This window comes from Triturus cristatus, chromosome 11 (genome assembly GCF_964204655.1).
Source record: "Triturus cristatus chromosome 11, aTriCri1.1, whole genome shotgun sequence".
NCBI lineage: Eukaryota > Metazoa > Chordata > Amphibia > Caudata > Salamandridae > Triturus > Triturus cristatus.
Window position 1 is genome coordinate 1139981216 of NC_140594.1, and position 19949 is coordinate 1140001164.

The following is a 19949-nucleotide window of genomic DNA, read 5'->3' on the forward strand; positions in this document are numbered from 1 at the left end:
ATACAAGAGAGTGATCGCCAAAGGATCAACCCCATACTTTGAAAGTAAAGATACCCAATTATAAGCATAAATGACCGGTGGGATCGTCACACGTTTTTCTGGGCATGCTTTGAATGTCATTCTTGCCTTTTCGTTCTGCTCTTATCATTCTCCTGGGCATTTCATGGAAGGCACTCTCTTTCTCTTCGCTGCTTTGCTTCCAATGCTGCGTAAATATGTTCATTTCCACTATTTGTACTACTGCTTTCCATTTCTTCTCTTCTGCACAGATTTGGCCTTGGTTTCAATCCCCAGTTCCTTACCCTCTACAAGAAACTTTCTACTGCTTTTCATGTTGGTATCTAAACCAAATGCACCATTGAAACTGGTGCAAGATAGTCATTGAACTCGGGGTTGTAATCTTTAGAACCGAGAGCAACCACATCATAGGGCGTTGGTGGTATAGTGGTGAGCATAGCTGCTTCCCAAGCAGTTGACCCGGGTTCGATTCCTGGCCAGTGCAGTGCAAATTTTTATATGTTCTCCAAGCAGGATTTGTTTTAATGCAACATGTCACAAAACGGAAATATCATGAACAGATTAATCAGACGTTAAATTAAAAAAAAAAATGAAATACTTAGGCAGGCATCTCGATCGCCCCATCTGCTACATTCATTGTCCTATTAGATGCTATTTTCCAAAAAGCAGAGTCACCACTCACATGTGCTGGTAATAAATATGTTGCGGGCGGTAGACAATGAAAGGGCTGAACCCCGACCAGACATTCTAACTCTAGCATCTCTATATTAAAAAGCATTTCTAGGCAATATCTAGCATGTGAATAAAAGTAGGCAAGATCCACCGATGAATCTGGCAAAAGTCCCCAACGATTTTGTGCACACTTGTTCTCTCACCTGAATGCAGCGCCACCTTGTAGCCATCGGATGTAAATGCAGCTCACAAAATGTTATATCAGAGAGCAAGTTAAGAGGACTCCAAGAGGCAGATGTCCATGGAAAGAGCCTCTCACGACAGCAGGAAGGTTGGATATTTCAAGATGGCAACATTTCCTGTCCAACGTCCCGAACGCTCCCAAACGCTCAAAAGCCTCACACCGGGCAAGCCCTCACCGGGTAGATCTCTGGCTCCCAGTTAAAATCAAATCCTGAGCATGCTAGCGCTAGGATCAAAGAGAGAGGAGAGGGTTAGAGAGCTGCTATCTTGGTAAAGGCCTGAAACTGCTAGTTCCCAAGAGGGTCTGCACTTTCAGTTATGACTGACTGTGAGACGAGAAGATGAAGATTTTCTGCACCCAGCATACATTGCAGCATGCTTAGGCAAATGAGGAGCGAGACCCACCAATCCCTCGCCACTTCGCTGAAAGCTCCTCCTCTGCATAAAGAGAACACTTTTACAAGGGAGCAGAGTGGCGCAGCGGAAGCGTGCTGGGCCCATAACCCAGAGGTCGATGGATCGAAACCATCCTCTGCTATAATATTTCTTGTTTTTTCTTCTGAGAACCAATCTGTCATTTCCACGCTACCAGCAAGGAAAAGCGCAGGCTTGTGCTAGCTATGTGAGAAAAGACTTCTCAACTATCTGTCTCTGCTGAAATACAAGAGAGTGATCGCCAAAGGATCAACCCCATACTTTGAAATTAAAGATACCCAATTATAAGCATAAATGACTGGTGGGACCGTCACACGTTTTTCTGGGCATGCTTTGAATGTCATTCTTGCCTTTTCGTTCTGCTCTTATCATTCTCCTGGGCATTTCATGGAAGGCACTCTCTTTCTCTTCGCTGCTTTGCTTCCAATGCTGCCTAAATATGTTCATTTCCACTATTTGTACTACTGCTTTCCATTTCTTCTCTTCTGCACAGATTTGGCCTTGGTTTCAATCCTCAGTTTCTTACCCTCTACAAGAAACTTTCTACTGCTTTTCATGTTGGTATCTAAACCAAATGCACCATTGAAACAGGTGCAAGATAGTCATTGAACTCGGGGTTGTAATCTTTAGAACCGAGAGCAACCACATCATAGGGCGTTGGTGGTATAGTGGTGAGCATAGCTGCTTCCCAAGCAGTTGACCCGGGTTCGATTCCCGGCCAATGCAGTGCAAATTTTTATATGTTCTCCAAGCAGGATTTGTTTTAATGCAACATGTCACAAAACGGAAATATCATGAACAGATTAATCAGACGTTAAATAAAAAAAAAAATGAAATACTTAGGCAGGCATCTCGATCGCCCCATCTGCTACATTCATTGTCCTATTACATGCTATTTTCCAAAAAGCAGAGTCACCACTCACATGTGCTGGTAATAAATATGTTGCGGGCGGTAGACAATGAAAGGGCTGAACCCCGACCAGACATTCTAACTCTAGCATCTCTATATTAAAAAGCATTTCTAGGCAATATCTAGCATGTGAATAAAAGTAGGCAAGATCCACCGATGAATCTGGCAAAAGTCCCCAACGATTTTGTGCACACTTGTTCTCTCACCTGAATGCAGCGCCACCTTGTAGCCATCGGATGTAACTGCAGCTCACAAAATGTTATATCAGAGAGCAAGTTGAGAGGACTCCAAGAGGCAGATGTCCATGGAAAGAGCCTCTCACGACAGCAGGAAGGTTGGGTCTTTCAAGATGGCAACATTTCCTGTCCAACGTCCTCACGTCCCAAACGCTCAAAAGCCTCACACCGGGCAAGCCCTCACCGGGTAGATCTCTGGCTCCCAGTTAAAATCAAATCCTGAGCATGCTAGCGCTAGGATCAAAGAGAGAGGAGAGGGTTAGAGAGCTGCTATCTTGGTAAAGGCCTGAAACTGCTAGTTCCCAAGAGGGTCTGCACTTTCAGTTATGACTGACTGTGAGACGAGAAGATGAAGATTTTCTGCTCCCAGCATACATTGCAGCATGCTTAGGCAAATGAGGAGCGAGACCCACCAATCCCTCGCCACTTCGCTGAAAGCTCCTCATCTGCATAAAGAAAACATTTTTACAAGGGAGCAGAGTGGCGCAGCGGAAGCGTGCTGGGCCCATAACCCAGAGGTCGATGGATCGAAACCATCCTCTGCTATAATATTTCTTGTTTTTTCTTCTGAGGACCAATCTGTCATTTCCACGCTACCAGCAAGGAAAAGCGCAGGCTTGTGCTAGCTATGTGAGAAAAGACTTCTCAACTATCTGTCTCTGCTGAAATACAAGAGAGTGATCGCCAAAGGATCAACCCCATACTTTGAAAGTAAAGATACCCAATTATAAGCATAAATGACTGGTGGGACCGTCACACGTTTTTCTGGGCATGCTTTGAATGTCATTCTGGCCTTTTCGTTCTGCTCTTATCATTCTCCTGGGCATTTCATGGAAGGCACTCTCTTTCTCTTCGCTGCTTTGCTTCCAATGCTGCCTAAATATGTTCATTTCCACTATTTGTACTACTGCTTTCCATTTCTTCTCTTCTGCACAGATTTGGCCTTGGTTTCAATCCCCAGTTCCTTACCCTCTACAAGAAACTTTCTACTGCTTTTCATGTTGGTATCTAAACCAAATGCACCATTGAAACTGGTGCAAGATAGTCATTGAACTCGGGGTTGTAATCTTTAGAACCGAGAGCAACCACATCATAGGGCGTTTGTGGTATAGTGGTGAGCATAGCTGCTTCCCAAGCAGTTGACCCGGGTTCGATTCCCGGCCAATGCAGTGCAAATTTTTATATGTTCTCCAAGCAGGATTTGTTTTAATGCAACATGTCACACAACGGAAATATCATGAACAGATTAATCAGACGTTAAATTAAAAAAAAAATGAAATACTTAGGCAGGCATCTCGATCGCCCCATCTGCTACATTCATTGTCCTATTAGATGCTATTTTCCAAAAAGCAGAGTCACCACTCACATGTGCTGGTAATAAATATGTTGCGGGCGGTAGACAATGAAAGGGCTGAACCCCGACCAGACATTCTAACTATAGCATCTCTATATTAAAAAGCATTTCTAGGCAATATCTAGCATGTGAATAAAAGTAGGCAAGATCCACCGATGAATCTGGCAAAAGTCCCCAACGATTTTGTGCACACTTGTTCTCTCACCTGAATGCAGCGCCACCTTGTAGCCATCGGATGTAACTGCAGCTCACAAAATGTTATATCAGAGAGCAAGTTGAGAGGACTCCAAGAGGCAGATGTCCATGGAAAGAGCCTCTCACGACAGCAGGAAGGTTGGGTATTTCAAGATGGCAACATTTCCTGTCCAACGTCCTCACGTCCCAAACGCTCAAAAGCCTCACACCGGGCAAGCCCTCACCGGGTAGATCTCTGGCTCCCAGTTAAAATCAAATCCTGAGCATGCTAGCGCTAGGATCAAAGAGAGAGGAGAGGGTTAGAGAGCTGCTATCTTGGTAAAGGCCTGAAACTGCTAGTTCCCAAGAGGGTCTGCACTTTCAGTTATGACTGACTGTGAGACGAGAAGATGAAGATTTTCTGCACCCAGCATACATTGCAGCATGCTTAGGCAAATGAGGAGCGAGACCCACCAATCCCTCGCCACTTCGCTGAAAGCTCCTCCTCTGCATAAAGAGAACACTTTTACAAGGGAGCAGAGTGGCGCAGCGGAAGCGTGCTGGGCCCATAACCCAGAGGTCGATGGATCGAAACCATCCTCTGCTATAATATTTCTTGTTTTTTCTTATGAGAACCAATCTGTCATTTCCACGCTACCAGCAAGGAAAAGCGCAGGCTTGTGCTAGCTATGTGAGAAAAGACTTCTCAACTATCTGTCTCTGCTGAAATACAAGAGAGTGATCGCCAAAGGATCAACCCCATACTTTGAAAGTAAAGATACCCAATTATAAGCATAAATGACCGGTGGGATCGTCACACGTTTTTCTGGGCATGCTTTGAATGTCATTCTTGCCTTTTCGTTCTGCTCTTATCATTCTCCTGGGCATTTCATGGAAGGCACTCTCTTTCTCTTCGCTGCTTTGCTTCCAATGCTGCGTAAATATGTTCATTTCCACTATTTGTACTACTGCTTTCCATTTCTTCTCTTCTGCACAGATTTGGCCTTGGTTTCAATCCCCAGTTCCTTACCCTCTACAAGAAACTTTCTACTGCTTTTCATGTTGGTATCTAAACCAAATGCACCATTGAAACTGGTGCAAGATAGTCATTGAACTCGGGGTTGTAATCTTTAGAACCGAGAGCAACCACATCATAGGGTGTTGGTGGTATAGTGGTGAGCATAGTTGCTTCCCAAGCAGTTGACCCGGGTTCGATTCCCGGCCAATGCAGTGCAAATTTTTATATGTTCTCCAAGCAGGATTTGTTTTAATGCAACATGTCACAAAACGGAAATATCATGAACAGATTAATCAGACGTTAAATTAAAAAAAAAATGAAATACTTAGGCAGGCATCTCGATCACCCCATCTGCTACATTCATTGTCCTATTAGATGCTATTTTCCAAAAAGCAGAGTCACCACTCACATGTGCTGGTAATAAATATGTTGCGGGCGGTAGACAATGAAAGGGCTGAACCCCGACCAGACATTCTAACTCTAGCATCTCTATATTAAAAAGCATTTCTAGGCAATATCTAGCATGTGAATAAAAGTAGGCAAGATCCACCGATGAATCTGGCAAAAGTCCCCAACGATTTTGTGCACACTTGTTCTCTCACCTGAATGCAGCTCCACCTTGTAGCCATCGGATGTAACTGCAGCTCACAAAATGTTATATCAGAGAGCAAGTTGAGAGGACTCCAAGAGGCAGATGTCCATGGAAAGAGTCTCTCACGACAGCAGGAAGGTTGGGTATTTCAAGATGGCAACATTTCCTGTCCAACGTCCTCACGTCCCGAACGCTCCCAAACGCTCAAAAGCCTCACACCGGGCAAGCCCTCACCGGGTAGATCTCTGGCTCCCAGTTAAAATCTAATCCTGAGCATGCTAGCGCTAGGATCAAAGAGAGAGGAGAGGGTTAGAGAGCTGCTATCTTGGTAAAGGCCTGAAACTGCTAGTTCCCAAGAGGGTCTGCACTTTCAGTTATGACTGACTGTGAGACGAGAAGATGAAGATTTTCTGCTCCCAGCATACATTGCAGCATGCTTAGGCAAATGAGGAGCGAGACCCACCAATCCCTCGCCACTTCGCTGAAAGCTCCTCCTCTGCATAAAGAGAACACTTTTACAAGGGAGCAGAGTGGCGCAGCGGAAGCGTGCTGGGCCCATAACCCAGAGGTCGATGGATCAAAACCATCCTCTGCTATAATATTTCTTGTTTTTTCTTCTGAGAACCAATCTGTCATTTCCACGCTACCAGCAAGGAAAAGCGCAGGCTTGTGCTAGCTATGTGAGAAAAGACTTCTCAACTATCTGTCTCTGCTGAAATACAAGAGAGTGATCGCCAAAGGATCAACCCCATACTTTGAAAGTAAAGATACCCAATTATAAGCATAAATGACTGGTGGGACCGTCACACGTTTTTCTGGGCATGCTTTGAATGTCATTCTTGCCTTTTCGTTCTGCTCTTATCATTCTCCTGGGCATTTCATGGAAGGCACTCTCTTTCTCTTCGCTGCTTTGCTTCCAATGCTGCCTAAATATGTTCATTTCCACTATTTGTACTACTGCTTTCCATTTCTTCTCTTCTGCACAGATTTGGCCTTGGTTTCAATCCCCAGTTCCTTACCCTCTACAAGAAACTTTCTACTGCTTTTCATGTTGGTATCTAAACCAAATGCACCATTGAAACTGGTGCAAGATAGTCATTGAACTCGGGGTTGTAATCTTTAGAACCGAGAGCACCCACATCATAGGGCGTTGGTGGTATAGTGGTGAGCATAGCTGCTTCCCAAGCAGTTGACCCGGGTTCGATTCCCGGCCAATACAGTGCAAATTTTTATATGTTCTCCAAGCAGGATTTGTTTTAATGCAACATGTCACAAAACGGAAATATCATGAACAGATTAATCAGACGTTAAATTAAAAAAAAAATGAAATACTTAGGCAGGCATCTCGATCGCCCCATCTGCTACATTCATTGTCCTATTAGATGCTATTTTCCAAAAAGCAGAGTCACCACTCACATGTGCTGGTAATAAATATGTTGCGGGCGGTAGACAATGAAAGGGCTGAACCCCGACCAGACATTCTAACTATAGCATCTCTATATTAAAAAGCATTTCTAGGCAATATCTAGCATGTGAATAAAAGTAGGCAAGATCCACCGATGAATCTGGCAAAAGTCCCCAACGATTTTGTGCACACTTGTTCTCTCACCTGAATGCAGCGCCACCTTGTAGCCATCGGATGTAACTGCAGCTCACAAAATGTTATATCAGAGAGCAAGTTGAGAGGACTCCAAGAGGCAGATGTCCATGGAAAGAGCCTCTCACGACAGCAGGAAGGTTGGGTATTTCAAGATGGCAACATTTCCTGTCCAACGTCCTCACGTCCCAAACGCTCAAAAGCCTCGCCCTCACCGGGTAGATCTCTGGCTCCCAGTTAAAATCAAATCCTGAGCATGCTAGCGCTAGGATCAAAGAGAGAGGAGAGGGTTAGAGAGCTGCTATCTTGGTAAAGGCCTGAAACTGCTAGTTCCCAAGAGGGTCTGCACTTTCAGTTATGACTGACTGTGAGACGAGAAGATGAAGATTTTCTGCACCCAGCATACATTGCAGCATGCTTAGGCAAATGAGGAGCGAGACCCACCAATCCCTCGCCACTTCGCTGAAAGCTCCTCCTCTGCATAAAGAGAACACTTTTACAAGGGAGCAGAGTGGCGCAGCGGAAGCGTGCTGGGCCCATAACCCAGAGGTCGATGGATCGAAACCATCCTCTGCTATAATATTTCTTGTTTTTTCTTATGAGAACCAATCTGTCATTTCCACGCTACCAGCAAGGAAAAGCGCAGGCTTGTGCTAGCTATGTGAGAAAAGACTTCTCAACTATCTGTCTCTGCTGAAATACAAGAGAGTGATCGCCAAAGGATCAACCCCATACTTTGAAAGTAAAGATACCCAATTATAAGCATAAATGACCGGTGGGATCGTCACACGTTTTTCTGGGCATGCTTTGAATGTCATTCTTGCCTTTTCGTTCTGCTCTTATCATTCTCCTGGGCATTTCATGGAAGGCACTCTCTTTCTCTTCGCTGCTTTGCTTCCAATGCTGCGTAAATATGTTCATTTCCACTATTTGTACTACTGCTTTCCATTTCTTCTCTTCTGCACAGATTTGGCCTTGGTTTCAATCCCCAGTTCCTTACCCTCTACAAGAAACTTTCTACTGCTTTTCATGTTGGTATCTAAACCAAATGCACCATTGAAACTGGTGCAAGATAGTCATTGAACTCGGGGTTGTAATCTTTAGAACCGAGAGCAACCACATCATAGGGTGTTGGTGGTATAGTGGTGAGCATAGTTGCTTCCCAAGCAGTTGACCCGGGTTCGATTCCCGGCCAATGCAGTGCAAATTTTTATATGTTCTCCAAGCAGGATTTGTTTTAATGCAACATGTCACAAAACGGAAATATCATGAACAGATTAATCAGACGTTAAATTAAAAAAAAAATGAAATACTTAGGCAGGCATCTCGATCACCCCATCTGCTACATTCATTGTCCTATTAGATGCTATTTTCCAAAAAGCAGAGTCACCACTCACATGTGCTGGTAATAAATATGTTGCGGGCGGTAGACAATGAAAGGGCTGAACCCCGACCAGACATTCTAACTCTAGCATCTCTATATTAAAAAGCATTTCTAGGCAATATCTAGCATGTGAATAAAAGTAGGCAAGATCCACCGATGAATCTGGCAAAAGTCCCCAACGATTTTGTGCACACTTGTTCTCTCACCTGAATGCAGCTCCACCTTGTAGCCATCGGATGTAACTGCAGCTCACAAAATGTTATATCAGAGAGCAAGTTGAGAGGACTCCAAGAGGCAGATGTCCATGGAAAGAGTCTCTCACGACAGCAGGAAGGTTGGGTATTTCAAGATGGCAACATTTCCTGTCCAACGTCCTCACGTCCCGAACGCTCCCAAACGCTCAAAAGCCTCACACCGGGCAAGCCCTCACCGGGTAGATCTCTGGCTCCCAGTTAAAATCTAATCCTGAGCATGCTAGCGCTAGGATCAAAGAGAGAGGAGAGGGTTAGAGAGCTGCTATCTTGGTAAAGGCCTGAAACTGCTAGTTCCCAAGAGGGTCTGCACTTTCAGTTATGACTGACTGTGAGACGAGAAGATGAAGATTTTCTGCTCCCAGCATACATTGCAGCATGCTTAGGCAAATGAGGAGCGAGACCCACCAATCCCTCGCCACTTCGCTGAAAGCTCCTCATCTGCATAAAGAAAACACTTTTACAAGGGAGCAGAGTGGTGCAGCGGAAGCGTGCTGGGCCCATAACCCAGAGGTCGATGGATCGAAACCATCCTCTGCTATAATATTTCTTGTTTTTTCTTCTGAGGACCAATCTGTCATTTCCACGCTACCAGCAAGGAAAAGCGCAGGCTTGTGCTAGCTATGTGAGAAAAGACTTCTCAACTATCTGTCTCTGCTGAAATACAAGAGAGTGATCGCCAAAGGATCAACCCCATACTTTGAAAGTAAAGATACCCAATTATAAGCATAAATGACTGGTGGGACCGTCACACGTTTTTCTGGGCATGCTTTGAATGTCATTCTTGCCTTTTCGTTCTGCTCTTATCATTCTCCTGGGCATTTCATGGAAGGCACTCTCTTTCTCTTCGCTGCTTTGCTTCCAATGCTGCCTAAATATGTTCATTTCCACTATTTGTACTACTGCTTTCCATTTCTTCTCTTCTGCACAGATTTGGCCTTGGTTTCAATCCCCAGTTCCTTACCCTCTACAAGAAACTTTCTACTGCTTTTCATGTTGGTATCTAAACCAAATGCACCATTGAACTGGTGCAAGATAGTCATTGAACTCGGGGTTGTAATCTTTAGAACCGAGAGCAACCACATCATAGGGCGTTGGTGGTATAGTGGTGAGCATAGCTGCTTCCCAAGCAGTTGACCCGGGTTCGATTCCCGGCCAATGCAGTGCAAATTTTTATATGTTCTCCAAGCAGGATTTGTTTTAATGCAACATGTCACAAAACGGAAATATCATGAACAGATTAATCAGACGTTAAATTAAAAAAAAAATGAAATACTTAGGCAGGCATCTCGATCGCCCCATCTGCTACATTCATTGTCCTATTACATGCTATTTTCCAAAAAGCAGAGTCACCACTCACATGTGCTGGTAATAAATATGTTGCGGGCGGTAGACAATGAAAGGGCTGAACCCCGACCAGACATTCTAACTCTAGCATCTCTATATTAAAAAGCATTTCTAGGCAATATCTAGCATGTGAATAAAAGTAGGCAAGATCCACCGATGAATCTGGCAAAAGTCCCCAACGATTTTGTGCACACTTGTTCTCTCACCTGAATGCAGCGCCACCTTGTAGCCATCGGATGTAACTGCAGCTCACAAAATGTTATATCAGAGAGCAAGTTGAGAGGACTCCAAGAGGCAGATGTCCATGGAAAGAGCCTCTCACGACAGCAGGAAGGTTGGGTATTTCAAGATGGCAACATTTCCTGTCCAACGTCCTCACGTCCCAAACGCTCAAAAGCCTCACACCGGGCAAGCCCTCACCGGGTAGATCTCTGGCTCCCAGTTAAAATCAAATCCTGAGCATGCTAGCGCTAGGATCAAAGAGAGAGGAGAGGGTTAGAGAGCTGCTATCTTGGTAAAGGCCTGAAACTGCTAGTTCCCAAGAGGGTCTGCACTTTCAGTTATGACTGACTGTGAGACGAGAAGATGAAGATTTTCTGCTCCCAGCATACATTGCAGCATGCTTAGGCAAATGAGGAGCGAGACCCACCAATCCCTCGCCACTTCGCTGAAAGCTCCTCATCTGCATAAAGAAAACACTTTTACAAGGGAGCAGAGTGGCGCAGCGGAAGCGTGCTGGGCCCATAACCCAGAGGTCGATGGATCGAAACCATCCTCTGCTATAATATTTCTTGTTTTTTCTTCTGAGGACCAATCTGTCATTTCCACGCTACCAGCAAGGAAAAGCGCAGGCTTGTGCTAGCTATGTGAGAAAAGACTTCTCAACTATCTGTCTCTGCTGAAATACAAGAGAGTGATCGCCAAAGGATCAACCCCATACTTTGAAAGTAAAGATACCCAATTATAAGCATAAATGACTGGTGGGACCGTCACACGTTTTTCTGGGCATGCTTTGAATGTCATTCTTGCCTTTTCGTTCTGCTCTTATCATTCTCCTGGGCATTTCATGGAAGGCACTCTCTTTCTCTTCGCTGCTTTGCTTCCAATGCTGCCTAAATATGTTCATTTCCACTATTTGTACTACTGCTTTCCATTTCTTCTCTTCTGCACAGATTTGGCCTTGGTTTCAATCCCCAGTTCCTTACCCTCTACAAGAAACTTTCTACTGCTTTTCATGTTGGTATCTAAACCAAATGCACCATTGAAACTGGTGCAAGATAGTCATTGAACTCGGGGTTGTAATCTTTAGAACCGAGAGCACCCACATCATAGGGCGTTGGTGGTATAGTGGTGAGCATAGCTGATTCCCAAGCAGTTGACCCGGGTTCGATTCCCAGCCAATGCAGTGCAACTTTTTATATGTTCTCCAAGCAGGATTTGTTTTAATGCAACATGTCACAAAACGGAAATATCATGAACAGATTAATCAGACGTTAAATTAAAAAAAAAAATGAAATACTTAGGCAGGCACCTCGATCGCCCCATCTGCTACATTAATTGTCCTATTAGACGCTATTTTCCAAAAAGCAGAGTCACCACTCACATGTGCTGGTAATAAATATGTTGCGGGCGGTAGACAATGAAAGGGCTGAACCCCGACCAGACATTCTAACTCTAGCATCTCTATATTAAAAAGCATTTCTAGGCAATATCTAGCATGTGAATAAAAGTAGGCAAGATCCACCGATGAATCTGGCAAAAGTCCCCAACGATTTTGTGCACACTTGTTCTCTCACCTGAATGCAGCGCCACCTTGTAGCCATCGGATGTAACTGCAGCTCACAAAATGTTATATCAGAGAGCACGTTGAGAGGACTCCAAGAGGCAGATGTCCATGCAAAGAGCCTCTCACGACAGCAGGAAGGTTGGATATTTCAAGATGGCAACATTTCCTGTCCAATGTCCTCACGTCCCGAACGCTCCCAAACGCTCAAAAGCCTCACACCGGGCAAGCCCTCACCGGGTAGATCTCTGGCTCCCAGTTAAAATCAAATCCTGAGCATGCTAGCGCTAGGATCAAAGAGAGAGGAGAGGGTTAGAGAGCTGCTATCTTGGTAAAGGCCTGAAACTGCTAGTTCCCAAGAGGGTCTGCACTTTCAGTTATGACTGACTGTGAGACGAGAAGATGAAGATTTTCTGCACCCAGCATACATTGCAGCATGCTTAGGCAAATGAGGAGCGAGACCCACCAATCCCTCGCCACTTCGCTGAAAGCTCCTCCTCTGCATAAAGAGAACACTTTTACAAGGGAGCAGAGTGGCGCAGCGGAAGCGTGCTGGGCCCATAACCCAGAGGTCGATGGATCAAAACCATCCTCTGCTATAATATTTCTTGTTTTTTCTTCTGAGAACCAATCTGTCATTTCCACGCTACCAGCAAGGAAAAGCGCAGGCTTGTGCTAGCTATGTGAGAAAAGACTTCTCAACTATCTGTCTCTGCTGAAATACAAGAGAGTGATCGCCAAAGGATCAACCCCATACTTTGAAATTAAAGATACCCAATTATAAGCATAAATGACTGGTGGGACCATCACACGTTTTTCTGGGCATGCTTTGAATGTCATTCTTGCCTTTTCGTTCTGCTCTTATCATTCTCCTGGGCATTTCATGGAAGGCACTCTCTTTCTCTTCGCTGCTTTGCTTCCAATGCTGCCTAAATATGTTCATTTCCACTATTTGTACTACTGCTTTCCATTTCTTCTCTTCTGCACAGATTTGGCCTTGGTTTCAATCCCCAGTTCCTTACCCTCTACAAGAAACTTTCTACTGCTTTTCATGTTGGTATCTAAACCAAATGCACCATTGAAACTGGTGCAAGATAGTCATTGAACTCGGGGTTGTAATCTTTAGAACCGAGAGCAACCACATCATAGGGCGTTGGTGGTATAGTGGTGAGCATAGCTGCTTCCCAAGCAGTTGACCCGGGTTCGATTCCTGGCCAATGCAGTGCAAATTTTTATATGTTCTCCAAGCAGGATTTGTTTTAATGCAACATGTCACAAAACGGAAATATCATGAACAGATTAATCAGACGTTAAATTAAAAAAAAAAATGAAATACTTAGGCAGGCATCTCGATCGCCCCATCTGCTACATTCATTGTCCTATTAGATGCTATTTTCCAAAAAGCAGAGTCACCACTCACATGTGCTGGTAATAAATATGTTGCGGGCGGTAGACAATGAAAGGGCTGAACCCCGACCAGACATTCTAACTCTAGCATCTCTATATTAAAAAGCATTTCTAGGCAATATCTAGCATGTGAATAAAAGTAGGCAAGATCCACCGATGAATCTGGCAAAAGTCCCCAACGATTTTGTGCACACTTGTTCTCTCACCTGAATGCAGCGCCACCTTGTAGCCATCGGATGTAACTGCAGCTCACAAAATGTTATATCAGAGAGCAAGTTGAGAGGACTCCAAGAGGCAGATGTCCATGGAAAGAGCCTCTCATGACAGCAGGAAGGTTGGACATTTCAAGAGGGCAACATTTCCTGTCCAACGTCCTCACGTCCCGAACGCTCCCAAACGCTCAAAAGCCTCGCCCTCACCGGGTAGATCTCTGGCTCCCAGTTAAAATCAAATCCTGAGCATGCTAGCGCTAGGATCAAAGAGAGAGGCGAGGGTTAGAGAGCTGCTATCTTGGTAAAGGCCTGAAACTGCTAGTTCCCAAGAGGGTCTGCACTTTCAGTTATGACTGACTGTGAGACGAGAAGATGAAGATTTTCTGCACCCAGCATACATTGCAGCATGCTTAGGCAAATGAGGAGCGAGACCCACCAATCCCTCGCCACTTCGCTGAAAGCTCCTCCTCTGCATAAAGAGAACACTTTTACAAGGGAGCAGAGTGGCGCAGCGTAAGCGTGCTGGGCCCATAACCCAGAGGTCGATGGATCGAAACCATCCTCTGCTATAATATTTCTTGTTTTTTCTTCTGAGAACCAATCTGTCATTTCCACGCTACCAGCAAGGAAAAGCGCAGGCTTGTGCTAGCTATGTGAGAAAAGACTTCTCAACTATCTGTCTCTGCTGAAACACAACAGAGTGATCGCCAAAGGATCAACCCCATACTTTGAAAGTAAAGATACCCAATTATAAGCATAAATGACTGGTGGGACCGTCACACGTTTTTCTGGGCATGCTTTGAATGTCATTCTTGCCTTTTCGTTCTGCTCTTATCATTCTCCTGGGCATTTCATGGAAGGCACTCTCTTTCTCTTCGCTGCTTTGCTTCCAATGCTGCCTAAATATGTTCATTTCCACTATTTGTACTACTGCTTTCCATTTCTTCTCTTCTGCACAGATTTGGCCTTGGTTTCAATCCCCAGTTCCTTACCCTCTACAAGAAACTTTCTACTGCTTTTCATGTTGGTATCTAAACCAAATGCACCATTGAAACTGGTGCAAGATAGTCATTGAACTCGGGGTTGTAATCTTTAGAACCGAGAGCACCCACATCATAGGGCGTTGGTGGTATAGTGGTGAGCATAGCTGCTTCCCAAGCAGTTGACCCGGGTTCGATTCCCGGCCAATGCAGTGCAAATTTTTATATGTTCTCCAAGCAGGATTTGTTTTAATGCAACATGTCACAAAACGGAAATATCATGAACAGATTAATCAGACGTTAAATTAAAAAAAAAATGAAATACTTAGGCAGGCATCTCGATCGCCCCATCTGCTACATTAATTGTCCTATTAGATGCTATTTTCCAAAAAGCAGAGTCACCACTCACATGTGCTGGTAATAAATATGTTGCGGGCGGTAGACAATGAAAGGGCTGAACCCAGACCAGACATTCTAACTCTAGCATCTCTATATTAAAAAGCATTTCTAGGCAATATCTAGCATGTGAATAAAAGTAGGCAAGATCCACCGATGAATCTGGCAAAAGTCCCCAACGATTTTGTGCACACTTGTTCTCTCACCTGAATGCAGCGCCACCTTGTAGCCATCGGATGTAACTGCAGCTCACAAAATGTTATATCAGAGAGCAAGTTGAGAGGACTCCAAGAGGCAGATGTCCATGGAAAGAGCCTCTCACGACAGCAGGAAGGTTGGATATTTCAAGATGGCAACATTTCCTGTCCAATGTCCTCACGTCCTGAACGCTCCCAAACGCTCAAAAGCCTCACACCGGGCAAGCCTCTCACCGGGTAGATCTCTGGCTCCCAGTTAAAATCCAATCCTGAGCATGCTAGCGCTAGGATCAAAGAGAGAGGAGAGGGTTAGAGAGCTGCTATCTTGGTAAAGGCCTGAAACTGCTAGTTCCCAAGAGGGTCTGCACTTTCAGTTATGACTGACTGTGAGACGAGAAGATGAAGATTTTCTGCACCCAGCATACATTGCAGCATGCTTAGGCAAATGAGGAGCGAGACCCACCAATCCCTCGCCACTTCGCTGAAAGCTCCTCCTCTGCATAAAGAGAACACTTTTACAAGGGAGCAGAGTGGCGCAGCGGAAGCGTGCTGGGCCCATAACCCAGAGGTCGATGGATCGAAACCATCCTCTGCTATAATATTTCTTGTTTTTTCTTCTGAGAACCAATCTGTCATTTCCACGCTACCAGCAAGGAAAAGCGCAGGCTTGTGCTAGCTATGTGAGAAAAGACTTCTCAACTATCTGTCTCTGCTGAAATACAAGAGAGTGATCGCCAAAGGATCAACCCCATACTTTGAAAGTAAAGATACCCAATTATAAGCATAAATGACTGGTGGGACCGTCACACGTTTTTCTGGGCATGCTTTGAATGTCATTCTTGCCTTTTCGTTCTACTCTTATCATTCTCCTGGGCATTTCATGGAAGGCACTCTCTTTCTCTTCGCTGCTTTGCTTCCAATGCTGCCTAAATATGTTCATTTCCACTATTTGTACTACTGCTTTCCATTTCTTCTCTTCTGCACAGATTTGGCCTTGGTTTCAATCCCCAGTTCCTTACCCTCTACAAGAAACTTTCTACCGCTTTTCATGTTGGTATCTAAACCAAATGCACCATTGAAACTGGTGCAAGATAGTCATTGAACTCGGGGTTGTAATCTTTAGAACCGAGAGCAACCACATCATAGGGCGTTGGTGGTATAGTGGTGAGCATAGCTGCTTCCCAAGCAGTTGACCCGGGTTCGATTCCCGGCCAATGCAGTGCAAATTTTTATATGTTCTCCAAGCAGGATTTGTTTTAATGCAACATGTCACAAAACGGAAATATCATGAACAGATTAATCAGACGTTAAATTAAAAAATAAATGAAATACTTAGGCAGGCATCTCGATCGCCCCATCTGCTACATTCATTGTCCTATTAGATGCTATTTTCCAAAAAGCAGAGTCACCACTCACATGTGCTGGTAATAAATATGTTGCGGGCGGTAGACAATGAAAGGGCTGAACCCCGACTAGACATTGTAACTGTAGCATCTCTATATTAAAAAGCATTTCTAGGCAATATCTAGCATGTGAATAAAAGTAGGCAAGATCCACCGATGAATCTGGCAAAAGTCCCCAACGATTTTGTGCACACTTGTTCTCTCACCTGAATGCAGCGCCACCTTGTAGCCATCGGATGTAACTGCAGCTCACAAAATGTTATATCAGAGAGCAAGTTGAGAGGACTCCAAGAGGCAGATGTCCATGGAAAGAGCCTCTCATGACAGCAGGAAGGTTGGACATTTCAAGATGGCAACATTTCCTGTCCAACGTCCTCACGTCCCGAACGCTCCCAAACGCTCAAAAGCCTCGCCCTCACCGGGTAGATCTCTGGCTCCCAGTTAAAATCAAATCCTGAGCATGCTAGCGCTAGGATCAAAGAGAGAGGCGAGGGTTAGAGAGCTGCTATCTTGGTAAAGGCCTGAAACTGCTAGTTCCCAAGAGGGTCTGCACTTTCAGTTATGACTGACTGTGAGACGAGAAGATGAAGATTTTCTGCACCCAGCATACATTGCAGCATGCTTAGGCAAATGAGGAGCGAGACCCACCAATCCCTCGCCACTTCGCTGAAAGCTCCTCCTCTGCATAAAGAGAACACTTTTACAAGGGAGCAGAGTGGCGCAGCGGAAGCGTGCTGGGCCCATAACCCAGAGGTCGATGGATCGAAACCATCCTCTGCTATAATATTTCTTGTTTTTTCTTCTGAGAACCAATCTGTCATTTCCACGCTACCAGCAAGGAAAAGCGCAGGCTTGTGCTAGCTATGTGAGAACAGACTTCTCAACTATCTGTCTCTGCTGAAATACAAGAGAGTGATCGCCAAAGGATCAACCCCATACTTTGAAAGTAAAGATACCCAATTATAAGCATAAATGACTGGTGGGACCGTCACACGTTTTTCTGGGCATGCTTTGAATGTCATTCTTGCCTTTTCGTTCTGCTCTTATCATTCTCCTGGGCATTTCATGGAAGGCACTCTCTTTCTCTTCGCTGCTTTGCTTCCAATGCTGCCTAAATATGTTCATTTCCACTATTTGTACTACTGCTTTCCATTTCTTCTCTTCTGCACAGATTTGGCCTTGGTTTCAATCCCCAGTTCCTTACCCTCTACAAGAAACTTTCTACTGCTTTTCATGTTGGTATCTAAACCAAATGCACCATTGAAACTGGTGCAAGATAGTCATTGAACTCGGGGTTGTAATCTTTAGAACCGAGAGCACCCACATCATAGGGCGTTGGTGGTATAGTGGTGAGCATAGCTGCTTCCCAAGCAGTTGACCCGGGTTCGATTCCCGGCCAATGCAGTGCAAATTTTTATATGTTCTCCAAGCAGGATTTGTTTTAATGCAACATGTCACAAAACGGAAATATCATGAACAGATTAATCAGACGTTAAATTAAAAAAAAAATGAAATACTTAGGCAGGCATCTCGATCGCCCCATCTGCTACATTAATTGTCCTATTAGATGCTATTTTCCAAAAAGCAGAGTCACCACTCACATGTGCTGGTAATAAATATGTTGCGGGCGGTAGACAATGAAAGGACTGAACCCCGACCAGACATTCTAACTCTAGCATCTCTATATTAAAAAGCATTTCTAGGCAATATCTAGCATGTGAATAAAAGTAGGCAAGATCCACCGATGAATCTGGCAAAAGTCCCCAACGATTTTGTGCACACTTGTTCTCTCACCTGAATGCAGCGCCACCTTGTAGCCATCGGATGTAACTGCAGCTCACAAAATGTTATATCAGAGAGCAAGTTGAGAGGACTCCAAGAGGCAGATGTCCATGGAAAGAGCCTCTCACGACAGCAGGAAGGTTGGATATTTCAAGATGGCAACATTTCCTGTCCAATGTCCTCATGTCCTGAACGCTCCCAAACGCTCAAAAGCCTCACACCGGGCAAGCCCTCACCGGGTAGATCTCTGGCTCCCAGTTAAAATCAAATCCTGAGCATGCTAGCGCTAGGATCAAAGAGAGAGGAGAGGGTTAGAGAGCTGCTATCTTGGTAAAGGCCTGAAACTGCTAGTTCCCAAGAGGGTCTGCACTTTCAGTTATGACTGACTGTGAGACGAGAAGATGAAGATTTTCTGCACCCAGCATACATTGCAGCATGCTTAGGCAAATGAGGAGCGAGACCCACCAATCCCTCGCCACTTCGCTGAAAGCTCCTCCTCTGCATAAAGAGAACACTTTTACAAGGGAGCAGAGTGGCGCAGCGGAAGCGTGCTGGGCCCATAACCCAGAGGTCGATGGATCGAAACCATCCTCTGCTATAATATTTCTTGTTTTTTCTTCTGAGAACCAATCTGTCATTTCCACGCTACCAGCAAGGAAAAGCGCAGGCTTGTGCTAGCTATGTGAGAAAAGACTTCTCAACTATCTGTCTCTGCTGAAATACAAGAGAGTGATCGCCAAAGGATCAACCCCATACTTTGAAAGTAAAGATACCCAATTATAAGCATAAATGACTGGTGGGACCGTCACACGTTTTTCTGGGCATGCTTTGAATGTCATTCTTGCCTTTTCGTTCTACTCTTATCATTCTCCTGGGCATTTCATGGAAGGCACTCTCTTTCTCTTCGCTGCTTTGCTTCCAATGCTGCCTAAATATGTTCATTTCCACTATTTGTACTACTGCTTTCCATTTCTTCTCTTCTGCACAGATTTGGCCTTGGTTTCAATCCCCAGTTCCTTACCCTCTACAAGAAACTTTCTACCGCTTTTCATGTTGGTATCTAAACCAAATGCACCATTGAAACTGGTGCAAGATAGTCATTGAACTCGGGGTTGTAATCTTTAGAACCGAGAGCAACCACATCATAGGGCGTTGGTGGTATAGTGGTGAGCATAGCTGCTTCCCAAGCAGTTGACCCGGGTTCGATTCCCGGCCAATGCAGTGCAAATTTTTATATGTTCTCCAAGCAGGATTTGTTTTAATGCAACATGTCACAAAACGGAAATATCATGAACAGATTAATCAGACGTTAAATTAAAAAAAAATGAAATACTTAGGCAGGCATCTCGATCGCCCCATCTGCTACATTCATTGTCCTATTAGATGCTATTTTCCAAAAAGCAGAGTCACCACTCACATGTGCTGGTAATAAATATGTTGCGGGCGGTAGACAATGAAAGGGCTGAACCCCGACTAGACATTGTAACTGTAGCATCTCTATATTAAAAAGCATTTCTAGGCAATATCTAACATGTGAATAAAAGTAGGCAAGATCCAC

The 19949-nt window shown here is 44.6% G+C and overlaps 7 non-coding genes across 7 annotated transcripts; all 7 read left to right on the plus strand.

Moving 5' to 3' along the window:
- The first annotated feature begins 2022 nt into the window (after positions 1–2022).
- TRNAG-CCC (transfer RNA glycine (anticodon CCC)) lies at positions 2023–2094 on the plus strand. Its single transcript has one exon. It is a non-coding gene; the product is annotated as a tRNA-Gly (tRNA).
- Positions 2095–6799: 4705 nt separating this feature from the next.
- Positions 6800–6871, plus strand: TRNAG-CCC (transfer RNA glycine (anticodon CCC)). The gene has a single exon. It is a non-coding gene; the product is annotated as a tRNA-Gly (tRNA).
- Positions 6872–9975: 3104 nt separating this feature from the next.
- Positions 9976–10047, plus strand: TRNAG-CCC (transfer RNA glycine (anticodon CCC)). Its single transcript has one exon. It is a non-coding gene; the product is annotated as a tRNA-Gly (tRNA).
- A 4706-nt stretch (positions 10048–14753) lies between these two features.
- On the plus strand, positions 14754–14825 carry TRNAG-CCC (transfer RNA glycine (anticodon CCC)). Its single transcript has one exon. It is a non-coding gene; the product is annotated as a tRNA-Gly (tRNA).
- Positions 14826–16353: 1528 nt separating this feature from the next.
- On the plus strand, positions 16354–16425 carry TRNAG-CCC (transfer RNA glycine (anticodon CCC)). Its single transcript has one exon. It is a non-coding gene; the product is annotated as a tRNA-Gly (tRNA).
- A 1516-nt stretch (positions 16426–17941) lies between these two features.
- TRNAG-CCC (transfer RNA glycine (anticodon CCC)) lies at positions 17942–18013 on the plus strand. The gene has a single exon. It is a non-coding gene; the product is annotated as a tRNA-Gly (tRNA).
- Positions 18014–19540: 1527 nt separating this feature from the next.
- TRNAG-CCC (transfer RNA glycine (anticodon CCC)) lies at positions 19541–19612 on the plus strand. Its single transcript has one exon. It is a non-coding gene; the product is annotated as a tRNA-Gly (tRNA).
- Positions 19613–19949: the final 337 nt, after the last annotated feature.